Source organism: Rutidosis leptorrhynchoides, chromosome 11 (genome assembly GCF_046630445.1).
Source record: "Rutidosis leptorrhynchoides isolate AG116_Rl617_1_P2 chromosome 11, CSIRO_AGI_Rlap_v1, whole genome shotgun sequence".
Lineage (NCBI taxonomy): Eukaryota > Viridiplantae > Streptophyta > Magnoliopsida > Asterales > Asteraceae > Rutidosis > Rutidosis leptorrhynchoides.
In genome coordinates, this window is record NC_092343.1 from 97,773,584 (window position 1) to 97,788,305 (window position 14,722).

The 14,722-nt window shown below is 33.7% G+C and overlaps 1 non-coding gene across 1 annotated transcript; it reads right to left on the bottom strand.

Annotated features, from left to right (window-relative positions):
• Positions 1 to 2,404: 2,404 nt before the first annotated feature.
• Positions 2,405 to 2,511, bottom strand: LOC139879044 (small nucleolar RNA R71). The gene has a single exon (XR_011769897.1). It is a non-coding gene; the product is annotated as a small nucleolar RNA R71 (small nucleolar RNA).
• Positions 2,512 to 14,722: the final 12,211 nt, after the last annotated feature.

Sequence of the window (14,722 nt, forward strand, 5' to 3'; positions counted from 1 at the left end):
CTGGTGTATTCATTAAACAAAGTATTAAAACCTTGTTACAATTCGAATCCCCAATTAGTTGGAATATTTAACTTCGGGTATAATAATAATTTGACGAGGGCACTCGCATTTTATATTTATGACTGATGGACTGTTATGGACAAAAACCAGACGGACATATTAAATAATCCAGGACAAAGGACAATTAACCCCTGGGCATAAAACTAAAATCAACACGTCAAACATCATGATTACGGAAGTTTAAATAAGCATAATTCTTTTATTTCATATTTAATTTCCTTTATTTTATATTTAATTGCACTTCTAATTATCGCATTTTTATTGCTATTATATTTAATTGCACTTTTAATTATCGTACTTTTTAATTATCGTAAGTTTATTTTATCGCACTTTTATTATTTGTAATTTCATTTATCGTTATTTACTTTACGCTTTAAATTAAGTCTTTTATTTATTTAATATTTTACATTAGGTTTTAACTGCGACTAAAGTTTTAAAATCGACAAACCGGTCATTAAACGGTAAAACCCCCATTTTATAATAATACTACAACTTATTTATATATATATTTTTACAAATAAACTTAATAATATAGCGTTAACTTCACCAGCTCCCTGTGGAACGAACCGGACTTACTAAAAACTACACTACTCTACGATTCGTACACTGCCTATAAGTGTTGTAGCAAGGTTTAGGTATATCCACTATATAAATAAATAAATAAAACTTGTGTAATATTTCGTCGCATTTTGTAGTAAAAATTAATACTACAAAATAGTTTAGATAACATTATAAATTATGCTTAGATATTTTTTTTTAAGTGTAGTATTTTTATTTTCATCTTTATTAGTTTTTATAGATTTAGTATAATTTTTTTTTAAATAGTTACTTTAGATAATTAAATTTGTAGGTGAATTTTAGATAACTAAGTTAGTTGTAATAAGTTTTGAAAAAAAAATAATAATAATAAAAAATTATAAATTTTAATAAAAAAAAATTTAAAAAAAAAATTCCGTTTTTAAAAAAAAAAAAAATTGTAAAAAAAATCGTTTTTTTTTTAAAAAAATTTAAAAAAAAAAGTTTTAAAAAAAAAGTATATAAAAAAAAATTTTAAAAAAAAAAATTTTAAAATACTTAAAAAACGAAATAAAAAAAAAATTAAAAAAAAAAGTTTTTTTTTTTTTTATTACCTTTAGATTTTTAGACTCTAGTTACAATTTTTAGTAGTAAGTTTAGTTTTGCCATAGTTATTTTTATTTCTAGAATTTTTAGGTTTGCCGTAAAATCCCTTAAGTGCTTATTCCTTAGACTAAGATTTATGTGCTTTAGAATTTTGCGACGCCGTTTTTCGCGCTACTTTCTTATTTTTATTTTTCGACGCCTATTTTTCGACCTTTTATTTTTCGACCTTTTTCCACGCGCAATCTTTTTCTTTCTTATTTCTCGCTATTCTAGTTTTAGGATAAGATTTTTATTCTACTTCTTATCTAAATTTCTTAAAATTACGAAAATTTATTTTAAGTGGTTAAATTGATAGACATCAAAATTTTCTGGTTCGTAGTAATAGTTGGATTTGTACGTGGACCGGGTTATTGGAGCCAAACAGTACTCAATTATATTGAGACCAAACGAATCCTGCCCCTCTGCTGCATCTTTTGGCTATTCGAAACGTGGGCAAAATCAGAAAAGTCTATTAATTGGATAACTTATATAATTTTTCTTTCCTTTTAAAAACTAATAGGATATTCAGTGAATGCACCGAGCAAAACGTTCACCACCTTTCATACGTTCACCACCTATAACTCGATCAAGACATCTAGCGAATATTGCCGCCGTTGATTTTTCTTTAGAATCATCATCAAGTAATCCAAGTACTCCAACTCATATTTCCGATAATCCATCTTTTGAACCCGATTTCACAACTAAGAACCCGGAAGATATTCAAGGACAATTCCAAGATCCTGAACCCCAAACCGTTAAATCGGAATCCTCTAGTGATTCAGATACAACAAATCCAATCATGGAAAATCTAGAACCTCTAAGTATGGAAGATCGAATGAGAGCTAAGTGCACTGGCCAAGGTCACGCCATTATTAAACCAGAAGTTAATGCTCCAGATTATGAAATTAAAGGACAAATTCTACACATGGTAACTAATCAGTGCCAATATAGTGGTACAGCGAATGAAGACCCGAACGAACATCTTCGTACGTTTAATAGAATTTATACGCTATTCAAAATCCGAGAAGTGGAAGACTAACAAATCTATCTCATGTTATTTCCCTGGACTTTAAAGGGAGAAGCTAAAGATTGGTTGGAATCGTTACCTGAAGGGGCGATTACTACATGGGATGATTTAGTTGAAAAATTTCTTAAACAATTCTTTCCAGCATCTAAAGCCGTAAGACTTCAAGGAGAAATTGTTACGTTCGCGCAAAAGCCAAATGAAACATTATATGAGGCATGGACAAGATTCGGAAGGATGTTGAGAGGATGTCCTCAACATGGTTTAGACACTTATCAAATAGTACAAATATTTTACCAAGGTGTTAATGTTGCTACACGAAAAGACATCGACATAACAGCTGGTGGTTCCATTATGAAGAAAACCGCAACCGAAGCTTACAAAATTATTGATAACACTGTTTCCCACTCTCATGAGTGGCACCAAGAGAAAGATATATATCTCTCATCTAAAGCGGCTAGAGCCGATTCTAGCCATAACTTTGATTCCGTTTCCGCAAAAATAGATGCTTTCGAGAGACGAATGGAAAAGATGAATAAAGATATTCACGCAATACGAATCAGTTGTGAGCAATGCGGTGGACCACACTTAATGAAAGACTGTCACATTGAACAAACGATGGAACAACGTGAGAATGTTGTCTACATGAACCAAAGGCTGGAAAATAGTTATCAGAATAATTATCAACCGCCAAGGCCAAACTTCAATCGAAATCAAAACATTCTTTACAATCCAAAAGGACCCGACAATAACTCGTATAACCAACAAGGTCCGAATAACCAACCAACTCAAAACAACACTTTCAATCAACAAAGACCTAGCTTGTATAAAACGCCACATCAAACCGAAGAGAAAAAGCCAAATCTAGAAGAAATGATGGCAAAGCTAATGGAATCTCAAACACAATTTATTACGTCTCAAACCCAAACGAACAAGAGGTTTGATCAGTCATTAAGAACTCAACAAGCTTCCATTTTGAATCTAGAAAAACACGTAGGTACTCTTGCTAGCTTAATGAGTGAGAGGGAACAAGGAAATCTACCGAGTAATACTGAAGCAAATCCTCGGAATGAGAATGTTAACATGGTTTCAACAAATTCTGAAAAACCAGCTCCGGAAGATGGGAAGGTTTTAGATGAGAGTAAAAATGAAGAAGTTACACCACCACCACCAGAGTATGTAAAGCCAGTGGTGGCACCATATAAACCACCCATCCCGTTTCCAAGAAAAGGAGTTGAGTATGAGCAAGTAATAGGTAATAAAGTTGGTGATACCATTGGAAAGAAGAAGAAGAAGAAGAATAAGAAAGTGCAAGAAACAAAAACCGTAAAGATAAACCCGGTGAATACAGTTCCACCAAAACCTCCACCTAGGGTAGGTGATCCGGGTGAATTTATTGTTCCTTGTCTACTTAGTGATTGTGTCATGTATGATGCACTAGCAGATTTAGGTGCGAGTGTAAGTGTTATGCCTCTTTCCTTATATAAGAGATTAGGTGTAGGTAAGTTAAGTCCAACGAATATGAGTGTTCGACTCCTTGATCAAACCATTAAGCACCCAGTTGGAATTGCTAACAACCTACCCATTCAAGTAGGTAATTTAACCTTTCTAGTCGAATTCATTGTCATTGACATAGAAGAGGACCCAAACATTCCTCTAATTTTAGGTCGACCATTCTTTGCGTCTACCGGGGCGTTATTTGATGTAGGAAATGGAAGAATGACACTTAAAAGTGGTGAAAAATCTATCACCTTTATGATTCGAAAGTCTAAATCTCCACCAACCAAGACCGTTGAACCAGAAAAAATGATTGGTAAGAACCATGTTGTTTTACCAACTCCAACGGTAGTGCTTAATAATAATAAAACGCCTAAGTGTGGGGAAAATGAAGTAACACCTAATGACGACCCAATAACAAATAACCCCGTTGTTGATACGAAATTAAATGATCCCGTTATTAACAGTTCAATGAAGAAACTTTATAAACGGGTTATAGATGCTAGAAGTAAGGGGAACTTTAAGTTATGTAACCGGTTAGTATCCAATCTGTCGCCTAAAGAAAGGGCGAAGCTAGTTGAATTATGGGATATTACGGAAGAAGCCGGGCACTGGCTTAAAGAAAAAGTCACAGATAGGCAAGTTGATTATGGACCAAGAGAAATTAACGATGAAGTTAATCACAATTTTGACACCACAGCTACCTAAGTGTGGGGAGATTCGAATGTTCTAAAAAGATAATGCTGTCTAAAGTTATTTGTTCTGTTCTCGTGTAGTTCCGAGAATGGAATCCGATTGGTCTTTTCCGCTAGCAGACACTAAAGAACTAGTTTTCTCCCTCCATTCTGAATTTTTATTTTTTTTAGGTTTTATTTGAAATTAATATGCATTTTAATTTATGTTTTATTGTGATTTTAAAAAAAAAAATTTACTTTATTTCTTTAAGTTAAAAATATGATTTTTAAAATTCGTCGTAAGTTGAACACTAGGTCATTGAACCGAAATTGCTTTACCCGAGGGCGGGGCGACAAATTTTGTTATCATTATTTTTAATTTTATTGATCTAAAGGATGCCAAAAATATTATATATTATAAATTTTTGAACGTGGGGTTATGTACCAAACTTCAAAAATATGTATATATATGTTTGTATTTTATGTTATGTACACAACAGGGTAAAAACAGCGCACTTTCAAAGACTGTCATGAAGTTCAGCAAAAGCTACTGATTTTGACAAGACGCAAAAAAATCAAATGTGAAATAACAATATGTTTGCAAACTCGGTATTTTTAATCACTTTTCTACGTTAATCACCCTCATGAATTTATAATTATAGTCTGATTTTATGCAAATGAGGGCATTGCATGATTTTAAGTGTAGGGAAGGGTTATAAATTCTCTCGGGTTTACACTTAGTTTAATTGCCAAATTTTGTGAAAATTTGAAAAATTTTCAACTAAATGAACTCAAAATCATGTTTATACATATTTATGAACGATGAAAACTAGGTGTTAATACCGAAATTATCGTTACCTCGAAAAGAACATAAATTGAGAAACAACTAAAATGTTAGAATTCATTTAAGAATGGAATAGAGGAGAAAAAGGCAAAGAAAAACACAAATAAAAGCCAAGTGTGGGAAAACTTTACCAAGTTATTCAAAACATATATCACATATTTTTGTACAAATAATTGAAAATACTTTTGTTTTGAACAATAATCAATAATCAACTGTTTTATCCGATGAAAGAAAAGATAAAAAGATGGATCTACACGATGAATCAATTCCATCATTTGAAGGAAGTAAAGTCTTCCGAAAAAGACACACGCTTCTTGATTTAGGTCAAGAAGTTGTCGTCCAGACCAGCTGTAGGTTGACGAAAAATCTAGAAAAGTCATCACTAAAATCAGCAGGAAATCCACGGACCTCAGCATTAAACAGGGTCGCCAAGTGGTCAGATTTATCCTAACCATGAGAAGGATTTATCTCGTACAATGGGGGGGCACCATGCAAATTAGCATGATAAGACTAATGAATCAGATCCCCAGAAAGGATAATCTCCTTAAAGATTAAAAATCAGCTTTTAAGACTGATATTACTCAATCCTTGAGATTGACCTTAAAGATTGAGAATTCAAACTCATGGAATTCAATGATATCTAAACTCGAGCTTGAACGAGAAAATATTTTGATCAAAAATACAAACCGATTTGTTTTCTGAAAATCCATTTTCAATGCGTTCATTACCATTGAACGTAAAATCCTAGGAATTCACCTGGAATTCATTAGGTCACCTGAACAAAATCGGGTGTCAACCGTAAGAACGGTGGTTGCATAGCATGGTCGGAGACAGGACCTTGTGCCAGACCGAAAAATTATAGGATGATCTTTACTATTGCTCCTTCCAAGGATAGTTCTAGCATCCGACACGTTAAAAATACCATAATCAAATGCATGTCATTAGACATTGCCTTAACAGTTTCTTGTTCATCGCTTTCCTTTACAACCGGACGGTAGTTTACCGAAAGGTAATATACGGAACAAGTAAACTGGATGTGTGCTTTCCAATACCGGGATAGCAGTGGATAACACGAACCTAAAAGTTTTTAGCCAAAATATTGATCCACAAATAAATTTTGCAACACCGATGGTGGATCAAATCAGAAAACTTATCTAGGGTAAAAGCTAGAATGAATTTTCAAAAGATCAAATGTTTTCATAAAGATCCAATTTCCTTAAGGATCTAAATTTTTATAGTCATGTGAGACTGTAAACCGCCTTTCAAATGTTCACTTTGCTTTGGAAACCGAAAGTAAATCGGCTATTTGATTGAAAGTGTCGTTGACCTAAACCCAAGGCAACTGTGAATGACACACCCACCTTTAATCACATCGTTACTATCATTGTTCATACCGCCGTATTGAAATCACTGATGTACAAAGTGTGAAGAATAAAGAAGTGATTCAAGTGTTTTTCAAGACTATATTGCTTGAGGACAAGCAACGCTTAAGTGTGGGAATATTGATAATGCCAAAAATGAACACATATTTTACAGCATTATTCCCCAAGAAAGACAAGATTTTAGTTGATATTGTTCGATTTACAAGCACTATTCGTTTAAATATTAAAAAGTGAAGATAAAAGGCAGATTCGACAAATTGAAGACGGAAAGGTCCAAAAAGCTAAAAAGTACAAGATTCAATCAAAAAGGTTCAAATTATTGATGAGGAACGTCTCAAAATAACAAGAGTACAAGTTACAAGACGCAAAGTACACGATATAAAATAGTACGCGAGGACGTCCGAAAATCCGGAACCGGGACCTGAGCCTAGAAGAAACGCCCGACGTAACGGACTAAAATTATCTACTCAACTATGCATATAAATATAATATAAATATATAAATAATTATTAAAATTATTTATATATTTATTATTATTAAATTATGTCGACAAGCTAGGAGCCAAACGAATGTGAGCTGGAATTCATGACCATGCGACTCGCATGGCCCTATGCCCATTTTCATGCGACTCGCATGAGGGGCTTTTCCAGGCCACATTCTATTTAAAGCGAGTTCGTGATCCATTTTATGTACACCATAATATATCTTTCTATCTCTCTTTTGTAATACATAAATAAATTTAATTATAATTGTAATTTTAATTAATAATAATAATAAGGTTATGTTAAGGAGTGTTTTGAGTGTATAAGTCGAAATTCTGTCCGTGTAACGCTACGCTATTTTTAATCATTGTAAGTTATGTTCAACCTTTTTACATTAATGTCTCGTAGCTAAGTTATTATTATGCTTATTTAAAACGAAGTAATCATGATGTTGGGCTAATTACTAAAAATGGGTAATTGGGCTTTGTACCATAATTGGGGTTTGGACAAAAGAACGACACTTGTGGAAATTAAACTATGAGCTATTAATGGGCTTTATATTTGTTTAACTAAATGATAGTTTGTTAATGTTAATATAAAGATTTACAATTGGGCGTCCCTATAAATTACCATATACACTCGATCGGACACGATGGGCGGGGTATTTATATGTACGAATAATCGTTCATTTAACCGGACACGGGAATAGATTAATAGCCACTAGAATAATTAAAACAGGGGTGAAATTACATTCAAGGGTAATTGGTGTAATTGTTAACAAAGTAGTAAAACCTTGGTTTACACGCAGTCGATAACCTGGTGTATTCATTAAACAAAGTATTAAAACCTTGTTACAATTCGAATCCCCAATTAGTTGGAATATTTAACTTCGGGTATAATAATAATTTGACGAGGGCACTCGCATTTTATATTTATGACTGATGGACTGTTATGGACAAAAACCAGACGGACATATTAAATAATCCAGGACAAAGGACAATTAACCCATGGGCATAAAACTAAAATCAACACGTCAAACATCATGATTACGGAAGTTTAAATAAGCATAATTCTTTTATTTCATATTTAATTTCCTTTATTTTATATTTAATTGCACTTCTAATTATCGCATTTTTATTGCTATTATATTTAATTGCACTTTTACTTATCGTACTTTTTAATTATCGTAAGTTTATTTTATCGCACTTTTATTATTCGTAATTTCATTTATCGTTATTTACTTTACGCTTTAAATTAAGTCTTTTATTTATTTAATATTTTACATTAGGTTTTAACTGCGACTAAAGTTTTAAAATCGACAAACCGGTCATTAAACGATAAAACCCCCATTTTATAATAATACTACTACTTATTTATATATATATTTTTACAAATAAACTTAATAATATAGCGTTAACTTCACCAGCTCCCTGTGAAACGAACCTGACTTACTAAAAACTACACTACTCTACGATTAGGTACACTGCCTATAAGTGTTGTAGCAAGGTTTAGGTATATCCACTCGATAAATAAATAAATAAAACTTGTGTAATATTTCGTCGCATTTTGTAGTAAAAATTAATACTATTTCGTACACCCCGCTGCACACATCAAGTTTTTGGCGCCGCTGCCGGGGACTTTGCGAAACGCTATATTTTTACCTTTAAAAAAAAAAATAGTACAAAATTGTAAAATACACTATGAGGGTAAAAGCCTCATTAATACACTACGTAAAGTAACTGGTGTAAGTCGAAATGAAATTTGTCCTAGATTATGATAATAGTTGAAAATGAACATTCTACTTTTGATAAAGTAACGTATTTATATCCCTTAATTATTTATCTACTTTTGAAAATGAACATTCTACTTTCATAAAGTCACTAGTTATCATTCCACCATCAATTATTATCATCATTTCTTATTCCTCTTGTATTATTAAATCGAGTTCTCTGCATGTAAATTATGGGTTCCAGCAAGGCATCCACTAAATCAAGTATTTGGCAATTGTAGTAACTATAAATTATGCTTAGATATTTTTTTTTAAGTGTAGTATTTTTATTTTCATCTTTATTAGTTTTTATAGATTTAGTATAATTTTTTTTTTAATAGTTACTTTAGATAATTAAATTTGTAGGTGAATTTTAGATAACTAAGTCAGTTGTAATAAGTTTTGAAAAAAAATAATAATAATAAAAAATTATTAATTTTAATAAAAAAAAAAATTTGTTTAAAAAAAAAACATTTTTTAAAAAAAAAAAAAAATTTTCGTTTTTAGATAAAAAAAATTTAAAAAAAAATTTTTAAAAAAAAAATTTTAAAATACTTAAAAAAAGAAATAAAAAAAAAATAAAAAAAAAGTTTTTTTTTTATTACCTTTAGATTTTTAGACTCTAGTTACAATTTTTAGTAGTAAGTTTAGTTTTGCCATAGTTATTTTTATTTCTAGAATTTTTAGGTTTGCCGTAAAATCCCTTAAGTGCTTATTCCTTAGACTAAGATTTATGTGCTTTAGAATTTTGCGACGCCGTTTTTCGCGCTACTTTCTTATTTTTATTTTTCGACGCCTATTTTTCGACCTTTTATTTTTCGACCTTTTTCGACGCGCAATCTTTTTCTTTCTTATTTCTCGCTATTCTAGTTTTAGGATAAGATTTTTATTCTACTTCTTATCTAAATTTCTTAAAATTACGAAAATTTATTTTAAGTGGTTAAATTGATAGACATCAAAATTTTCTGGTTCGTAGTAATAGTTGGATTTGTACGTGGACCGGGTTATTGGAGCCAAACAGTACTCAATTATATTGAGACCAAACGAATCCTGCCCCTCTGCTGCATCTTTTGGCTATTCGAAACGTAGGCAAAATCAGAAAAGTCTATTAATTGGATAACTTATATAATTTTTCTTTCCTTTTAAAAACTAATAGGATATTCAGTGAATGCACCGAGTAAAACGTTCACCACCTTTCATACGTTCACCACCTATAACTCGATCAAGACATCTAGCCAATATTGTCGCCGTTGATTTTTCTTTAGAATCATCATCTAGTCGACCAAGAACTCCAACTCAAATTTCCGATAATCCATCTTTTGAACCCGACCTCACAATTGAGAATCCGAAGAATATTCAGGGACAATTCCAAGATCCAGAACCACTAATCATTCCTCCTGAACCACAAACCATTAAATCAGAATCTTCTAGTGATTCGTATTCAACAAATTCAATTATGGAAAATCTGGAACCTCTAAGTATGGAAGACCGAATGAGAGCCACACGCACGGGCCAAGGTCACGCCATTATTAAGCCAGACATTAATGCGCCAGATTATGAAATCAAAGGACAAATCCTACACATGGTAACTAATCAGTGCCAATTTAGTGGTGCACCGAAGGAAGATCCAAATGAACATCTACGTACCTTTAATAGGATCTGCACACTATTTAAAATCTGAGAAGTGGAGGATGAACAGATATATCTCATGTTATTTCCCTGGACTTTAAAGGGAGAAGCCAAAGATTGGTTAGAATCGTTACCTGAAGGGGCGATTGACACATGGGTTGTTTTAGTTGAGAAATTTCTTAAAAGATTCTTTCCGACATCTAAAGCCGTTAGACTTCAAGGAGAAATTGTTACGTTCACACAAAAGTCAAATGAAACTCTATATGAGGCGTGGACAAGATTTGGAAAGTTGTTGAGAGGATGTCCTCAACACGGTTTAGACACTTATCAAATAGTACAAATATTCTACCAAGGTGTCAACGTTGCTACACGAAAAGACATCGACATAACAGCTGGTGGTTCCATTATGAAGAAAACCGCAACTGAAGCTTACAAAATTATTGATAACACTGCTTCCCACTCTCATGAGTGGCACCAAGAGAAAGATATATATCTCTCATCTAAAGCGGCTAGAGCCGATTCTAGCCATAACTTTGATTCCGTTTCCGCAAAAATTGATGCTTTCGAGAGACGAATGGAAAAGATGAATAAATATATTCACGCAATACGAATCAGTTGTGAGCAATGCGGTGGACCACACTTAATGAAAGACTGTCACATTGAACAAACGATGGAACAACGTGAGAATGTTGTCTACATGAACCAAAGGCTGGAAAATAGTTATCAGAATAATTATCAACCGCCAAGGCCAAACTTCAATCGAAATCAAAACATTCTTTACAATCCAAAAGGACCCGACAATAACTCGTATAACCAACAAGGTTCGAATAACCAACCAACTCAAAACAACACTTTCAATCAACAAAGACCTGGCTTGTATAAACCACCACAACAAACCGACGAGAAGAAGTCAAATCTGGAAGAAGTGGTATTTAAGCTAGTTGAATCTCAAACACAATTTATTGAAACTCAAACCCAAACGAATGAGAGGTTTGATCAGTCATTTAGAACTCAACAAGCTTCCATTTTGAATCTAGAAAAACAAGTAGGTACTCTTGTTAGATTGATGAGTGAAAGGGAACAAGGAAAGCTACCGAGTAATAATGAAGTAAATCCTCGGAATGAAAATGTTAACATGATATCAACAAATTCTGAAAAACCAATACCAGAAGATGGGAAAGTTTTAGATATGAGTAACAATGAAGAAGTTACAACACCACCACCACCCGAGTATGTAAAGCCAGTGGTGGCACCATACAGACCACCCATCCCGTTTCCAAGAAAAGGAGTTGAGTATGAGCAAGTAATAGGTAATAAAGTTTGTGATACCTCTGGAAAGAAGAAGAAGAAGAATAAAAAAGTACAAGAAACAAAAGCCGTAGAAGTAAACCCGGTGAATACAGTTCCACCAAATCCTCCACCTAGGGTAGGTGATCCGGGTGAATTTATTGTTCCTTGTCTACTTAGTGACTGTGTCATGTATGATGCACTAGCAGATTTAGGTTCAAGTGTGAGTGTTATGCCTCTTTCATTATATAAGAGATTAGGTGTAGGTGAGTTAACTCCAACGGATATGAGTGTTCGACTCCTTGATCAAACCATTAAGCACCCAGTTGGAATTGCTGACAACCTACCCGTTCAAGTAGGTAATTTAACCTTTCTAGTCGAATTCATTGTCATTGACATAGAAGAGGACTCAAACGTTCCTCTAATTTTAGGTCGACCATTCTTAGCGTCTACCGGGGCGTTATTTGATGTAAGAAAGGGTAGAATGACACTTAGTAATGATGAGAAATCGATCACCTTTATGATTCGACAGTCTAAATATCCACAAACCAAAACCGTTGAACCGACAAAAACGATTGGTAAGAACCATGTTGTTTTACCAACTCCAACGGTAATGCTTAACAATAATAGAACGCCTAAGTGTGGGGAAAATGAAGTAACACCTAATGATGACTTGATAATAAAGAACCCCATAGTTGATACGAAATTAAATAACCCCGTTATTAACAGTTCAATGAAGAAACTTTTTAAACGGGTTATTGATGCTAAAAGTAAGGGAAACTTTAAGTTATATAACCGGTTAGTATCCAATCTGTCGCCTAAAGAAAGGGCGAAGCTAGTTGAATTATGGGATATTACGGAAGAAGCCGGGCACTGGCTTAAAGAAAAAGTCACAGATAGGCAAGTTGATTATGGACCAAGAGAAATTGACAATGAAGTTAATCACAATTTCAACACCACAGCTACCTAAGTGTGGGGAGATTCGAATGTTCTAAAAAGATAATGTTGTCTAAAGTTATTTGTTCTATTCTCGTGTAGTTCCGAGAATGGAATCCGATTGGTCTTTTCCGCTAGCAGACACTAAAGAACTAGTTTTCTCCCTCCATTCTGATTTTTTTTTTGTTTTATAGGTTTTATATGAAATTAATATGCTTTTCAAATTTAAATTTTTGTGTGATTTTAAAAAAAAAAATTTACTTTATTTCATTAAGTTTAAAAAAATTGATTTCTAAAATTCGTCGTGAGTTGAAGACTAGGTCGTTGAGCCGAAATTGCTTTACCCGAGGGCGGGACGACAAATTTTGTTATCATTATTTTTAATTTTATTGATTTAAAGTATGCCAAAAATATTATACTTTATAAATTTTTGAAAAGTGGGGTTATAAACTGTAACATCCTCAAGTGGGCCTAGATGTAAGATTACTAGATTTCCCTTAAGTTGGTGTTGCGTTATTATATGCTTTTATTTTTATTTAATGTTTATTATTAATTAATGATGAGGTTAGGACCAGTTTGTGACAAGGGTCACAGAACAGGTTTGTTTATTTAATTTGGACTTCGTTTGGTTTGCCAAATGATGTACGAAAGATATCAGATAACTGATAAATACCCGTGTGTCACTCAGTGTGGGAATTAAACCCAATTAAGTGACTAAGTGCTGGCTTCCCTTCTCATTTTCTAGAAAACTCCCAAACCCTCCCGTACCTTCATCTCCTTCACATACTCAAACCCTAATTTCTAATCTTTGATCTAGAGCTCAAATCGTTTATATCATTTTGTTCCTCGTGATTTACTGATTCTAACAAGGTAAGAATCAAAGCTTTTCATGCTTTAATCTTTGAGAAATTTGAGATTTTGTGTTAGTTTTCTTAAAAGGTGTAAATTGGGTCAAAATGCATTGATTTGGTATTGTTAGTGTCAAAACCTTGTGGGTTTATGTTTCTAAATGATTAGTGTATCAGATTTGGTAAGTTTTGAGGTTAAAAACGAGCTCTAGATCGAGAATTGGTGATTTTGGGTTGAAACCCGTCACTTTGGCTGCTGCTGTTACAGATGAACTACCCTCGGCCGATGGTCTCTGACCCTCGACCGATGGTCTCTGACCCTCGACCGATGGAGTGAGACGATCGGTCGACGGACTAGACGATCGACCGATGGTGGAAGTCCTTCGACGAACGGTTGAAAATTTAACGATCGACCGATGGTGTAGTCCACCGGCCGATAGAGTAGTGACGATCGGCCGATAGTCTCTGACGATCGACCGATGGTCTTAGACAGTGAAATTTTTACTAAGTGTTGATTTCTAGCCGTTATGCTGCCCGTTTGTATTTTGAGATTTTGATGAAAATTTCAAAAGTGCATAAGTGTTAAACAGAAAAATTTTAGCGGACAGATTTTCTGACAAAATTTCTATATTTGTGTTATTTGGTGTTTATGGACATAAACTAACTCGTGTATATGTATTTCTCAGGAGAAAAGGAGAAAGAGAAGGTTCAGTGATTAGATAGCTGAACACCTTCTCGTTTGCTGGTAATCGGTGAGTGGGACTAACTGGAGAATATAGTATATTGTAGCATGTTATATTATGACTGCCATGCTTGTTAGATATACTTAGTATTGTGGATAGTTGGTACATTGTGATAACTGCATGTTGGTTGATGCTTGTCTGCTGGAGCCCAGTGCGTCCCTATTGTGTGGTGGCCTCGGTAGGAGAGATCAACCTGCGGGTTGGGTTCCTCATGTGGTGGCCTAGACAGCCGTGGTGTATATATATGTGAATGGCGCGTCCGTCGCGTGTGGATTATGTATATACATACGGTGGTGGAGGAACTTCTGGTAAGCCCCAGTCCGATCAGCTGGTGGTTAATGGTTTGGCCGAGCCGCCAGAGTCTCTGTAGACGGCACTTGGGTGATG